Genomic DNA, 5603 nt, shown 5'->3' on the forward strand with positions numbered 1-5603 from the left:
ACAGAGTAAGCCAGCAGTCCTCTAAGTTTTGACCAAGTTAGAGTAGTAAAACAAAAATGTGTCATGATCTTTATACCTGTAGTCAAAGTTACATTTCAGATTCTGTGAGCAGATGTTGTTTGAAAAGCATTTCCAAACTGAACACATTTGCAGTTCATTAGCCATTTCATTTGTGTGACTTGTGGGCCATTTCTGTTGAAAACTGCCTAGTTCAGAAATCGATATTGAAGCAGAAGATCATGAGAAATTATTGGTGCTGTGAGCTAGCCAACCTTCATTTGGACCACAGTTCCCAGAATCCTGAACCATAAAGATTACTATTGTAGAATGATAACCACTGACCTCCATTGGTAATTTGCTTACTCCCAAAATGGTTTCTAAGACTGTGGCAAAAAGCAGCAATAAAGACTGTTGGGGGGACCACAAAGGCTAGGAGCTGTACTGTGATCCAAAGTTAAGTGTTGCATAGCCTGAGCCCATGCATGTTTATGCAACAGAAATATCCACTGAATTCAACAGGGTTTACTTCAAAGCAAGCAGGTTTCCACAACATAGCAACTTTTAAGTCCCACACATTTTAACTGGAGAAAACAACATCTTAACTTTCTCACCAAGATTAATGGGACATAAAAGTACTTAATGTTGACGAAGTATTTTTATATGAAAGCCAAAATGCTCAGGATTCAATTTCAAAGAACTGCAGTTTGCAAACTGCATTCTCTTCTTGCTTGATACAAGCATGTTAATAGAAGATCGTCTATGTCCTTTTAGGGATTGCTCAGGATGCTGTAACTTTCTGAATTTGTTCTTATGAACTACATAAAAGAAACAATTTTTTTTGTAATCAAGGCTTAAGGCCACTTTTCATTATCTTCATAAAGGACCATCCCCGATGAATAGTGGGAGAGTGTATTTGGATAGGCTTTTCTGCATTGTATTTTCTATCTGTATTTCCTGAGCCATAGCTGGTTGTCTGCCTAGGGTTTGGTGCAGATGAAAGGGAGAATAATGCAATACATTATTAAACATTCATTTGGTAGTAGAAGGGACATGTTGGGTTGGTAATTTTCCACATTTAAATCAAAGATCAAGAAAATCCATGTAATTTTTCTCTGGAAGAAATCAGCTAATTGAGAGCCTCCCCTTGCTAAAGATCTCATTGAAAACAAATGCTTCAATAAATAGTTTGTTGAAATCCCAGATTTCTAATCATATTATTTCTATACCTTTATATTATCTACATACATCATATTAGAATAGTGGTTTCTTTTGTTTTTGTTTTCTAATACTTTTGCCTCTCTTTCCCACCTACTGGCTCAACAATTTTCCTCTTATTATACTTTTTGTTTCTTTTAATTGGAACTGTCGCACTCAGTGGTCGATGGAACTGTGAGTTGAAGAGGCTAACTTATTTTAATGAGCACTTATTTTAAAGGAAGCAGGGAGGCCTAAACGTTTAGTGTGGGAGACTCCAGGTTTCAATGTGGGATCATTCCTAAGGTGTTCCATTTTCCTTCTACATATAGCGAGCAGATGATTCTCTGAGTCAGATGCTGATGGACTGTAATGGTTTATGTTTGTACATAAACTCCAGGAATTTATTTGCTTAAAAAAGAAGAAGAAATGCTCTTATTTGCATTAAATATCACTGAATACAAGGCTCTCTTTCTTAAGAAGGCTTTTTCCCCCCTGAAAAATGGAACCTGAGGGAATTTACATCCTTGTAGTTCAGGTGGACAGCTCCTCCACCAGCCGCCGCCTTCTGTTCAAGGGTATACATTTTAGGGAGGCCACGAGGCAAAGGCGACCCCAGGCTGAGACCTCATGTTGGGCTGGGCTGCCAAGCTAATTGGGCTCATCAAATTCTTCCAAATTCAGAAGCACTGGTTCCAAGAAAGGACCTTTCCTGGGCCACAGCAACACCAGCCGCTTGCCCACTTCCAACCCCCCAAAAACTTTAATCAGAACCAGCCAGACCACCAGGGGCCCTAGAAAAGGGAGGCAGGGAGGACCTGAGTGCTGGTCTCTGTTTCTTGCCTCTCTACTGCTACTGCCCTGACCATTCACCAGAGCTGTGGCTGGATATAAACAAGTCTCTCAGTGATATAGCCAACCCATTTATCCAGAAAATACCAGTTCAACAAAACACATTAAGGGTGGTCAGGACACCCTGGGTTTCCTTCGGGTGCTGTGTCTTCCAACTCTATACAGCACTAAAAACCACTGAAACTCCATTTCTGTTTCTATTTTCATCTGCCATATGAAAGTTTTTGGACCCCTGTTACTTGACTGCAGTCTTCCAGTGCCCCCTCCCCCCCTGAAAACTGATAAGTTTATGCCCATGCCTCCAATGCTCTTTTTTTCTTTTGTGGTGCTCAAAATAACAAGACTGTCCATTCACTAAAGATCCAATCACCTTCTGCCTCCTAGCGATCCTCTCCCATCCAGACACCTCTCTGCAGAACTGCCCACCAGACAGCCTTAAAGGAGACGGTGGCTTTTCACATACTGATACCTCTTCTGAAGCAAGGGGTAAAGCTCCAAGGGCTAAGCAAAGGAGTGCATAGAAGCCAAGCAGGATTCCTGGATAGTGTGCCTGAACTGACTGTGATCTGTTTCTATATATATTTTACTGAGGAATCCTACTATGTTCAGTGGTCCATACTTCAGGTAAATATGGATACTTTGCAATACTGTAGTTACTTATAAACACACATGGGATTGGGCTATAAGTGGGTGCAGGCGTATCTCTCTTAGGCACTTTTCAAAGTTCTAATTGACTTTCGCTTGCATTCCACATGCATTCCTGGGCAATCTTCCTGAGTGATTGATTGATTCTCCCACTTGGCCTGTTTATTATGGATGTGTCTCAAATGTTGCTCTTAGATGATCCACTCACCAGCTCCATCTCTCCAGCAGCACTAGAATGAGGCTGCACAGATTCTGAAAATTCACAGCAGAGTGCATGAAATGAAGCCTGAGGGCAAGCAAGTGATGTCTGCCAGATGAGGTGGTACACAGCTGGGGACAGAAGTGGTTCTTATGGATGCTGCACTGGGCAGGGTGTTAGAATCCACAATCAAAGAACTGATAGATCGTTTGATCGTGTTCATCTGCCAGTTTGAGCCAATGCTGTCAAGCACCAGAAGGGAGGGGGGATTCAATGGGAGTGTGAAAGAATGGTGTTTGGGCTAATGTTGAGAGTCAAGGTCATATCAACTGAAGACATCTGGAAGTGTGTCAGATTCTTACACAGGGGCTTGGACTAGAAGACTTCCAAGGTCTCTTCCAACTCTATGATTCTATGATGCCCGAAGAAAAAGGAGATTGGCCCCTGTGAAAGAGTCTCGGTGGCATAGGTAGCAGATAGATAGTAACAGTAGGGACGCATCATACACCACCATATCCATCCCCCAGTCCCTCAAAAGTAGCTTGAAAGCATCCCAGAATGCTGGGAACAAGGAAAAGAAAGAATATCATTCAATCTCTGCCTACCCTGAGCCAGTCTAGCTCCTAGAAAATAAAAATCCCCTTAGTTCCACTCCATGTAGGAGGGGTGCAGGTGGAGAGGGGTGGAACAAAAAAAAAAATCAAGCAGCCTAATGGATTAAAAGGTGCCTCAAGTACCAAAGACTGACAGAATTCTTTAAAGGCATATCACCAGATACCACATCTGTTTCAGCTCTGTTCACTTGGCCAGGGCTATTGAAGGGAAGCTGTCAAGCTAGCATTCCCCTTAGAGCAGTATTTCTCAACCTTGGCAACTTTAAGCTGTGTGGACTTCAACTCCCAGAATTCCCCAGCCAGCAAGATTCTATTAATGTAGCCTTACAATAAAGTAGAATTAGCTCATCTAGTCATGTTTTCTGTCTGGTTTACCTGGAAGGGCTGACTCAATCTTGCAAGAGTACAGATCCCCCGCCCTCCCTATTTACCACTTGAGTGGTCAGGGCAGGACTTTCCTAAGTTTCTTCTTTAGAACATTACCCTCTCTCAGACTCCCTTTCCTTTTATCTGACTGTTCCCTAGGCAGCATCTCTTCCCTGTTCCCCAAGGTTGCCCACACATTCCATCACGAGTCCTGTGTGTTTGACAGTTTCTTTTCATGGTTGTCTTTTTCTGGGGTTTGGAGTTTTTAAAATTATTATTTTATGACTGTTTTTACTGCATGCCAGTCAGAATCATTGTACAGTTGAACAGCCTTATAAATTTCTAATGAACAAACAACAAAGTCATACTCCCCCTGTTGTTCTCCAAGCAAAGATCAGGCTTAGTGAGGCAGAGTCAACATCATAGCTCACTCTGAAGTCAAGTGAAGTAGGCTGAGATAATAGGCTTTCTCCAGGACTGGAGGAAGCCCTACTGAGTTCAGTGGGAGTTATCTTTGTACTTAAATTAAAGTTGAATGCAACAGCAGCAATATGGGCATAAATACATTGCTCTTCTCACTTCCCCCTGCCCTGAGATCTATACTTAGTTTATAATGTCCCATGTGAAAAATACAAAGAGATGACATCATAATCAGGTCAAACTTCCCATTGGCTCTTGTTGCTGCTGCTGTTTTACTAAAGAAAAGGAATTGGGTGATTGGCTATTGCTGAGTTCTTTTCCCTTTTCCTTCTGATCAGGCAGCAACTGTGTGTGTGCAGGTGTGAGCTGACACCTGCAAGACCTCAGAACTGGGCCCAACATGCAGCCAGGACAGTTTCTTCCTATACAATAAGGTATCCATCTGGTTTGGGTTTTGATAGGTGGACAGCAACTGTAAAGCTAGTCCATAGGAGAAAAAGGAAACCTAGCAGCAGGGCTGTGTACAGAATTTTCCATCTACCCAGCCATGGGTATATTTACCTTCCTCAAAATGAAAGTGGTAGTGAGGAATTTCACTTTCCTCAAAGTGTTCAATCCTCTTCCTTGTAGTGACTAATGCAAAGCCGCCCAATGTGATTCAGATTGAGACTGACCATTCTTTCTGTATGACTTTATAGAACATTGCATTATTTGGGTACTTTCACAATATATATTGTTAAATGTTGATGGCATTTTCTGATCTGTATTGGTATGGCAGACTTTAAAAAGAAAACAGCAACAACAGCCCAAATTCCCATTTTCTTGAAGATGCATTGCGCAGCATGATTAAGGTTACCCTTGATTTGTTTTATTATGGCTTAGGTTATGTGTATTCAAATAGTGTGATTAGTTTATGGCTCACCGTATTGTGTAATCCCAGAGAAATGAATTTAGTAACCAAGTTAAATATGTTGTGTGGAACAGCTACTGTGTGACTAGAGAGATTAGCCAACAGGAGATTCTGCTAGTAAGACTGAAACTTCTAATATGCTTCTTCAGACCATTAATCATCCCCTTTTTCTCAGCCACACAATAACATGACAATCTGAAGCAGCAAATTCAGCCAGCCATTGTTCTGATCTGAAATCAATGGCTTCCAAACAGGCAGAAGGAACAACTAGCACAACTGAGCTAGGTACCAAAGGATGACGGGTGTTATAACGTTAATGAATTTTTAAAACATTTTAACGCCCTGATAAAGACTCACAGAACAAAAGGAATTGGGAAGGGTGGAGAGTGAAAGACAGATGATC

The sequence above is a fragment of the Candoia aspera genome, chromosome 1, assembly GCF_035149785.1.
Source record: "Candoia aspera isolate rCanAsp1 chromosome 1, rCanAsp1.hap2, whole genome shotgun sequence".
Lineage (NCBI taxonomy): Eukaryota > Metazoa > Chordata > Lepidosauria > Squamata > Boidae > Candoia > Candoia aspera.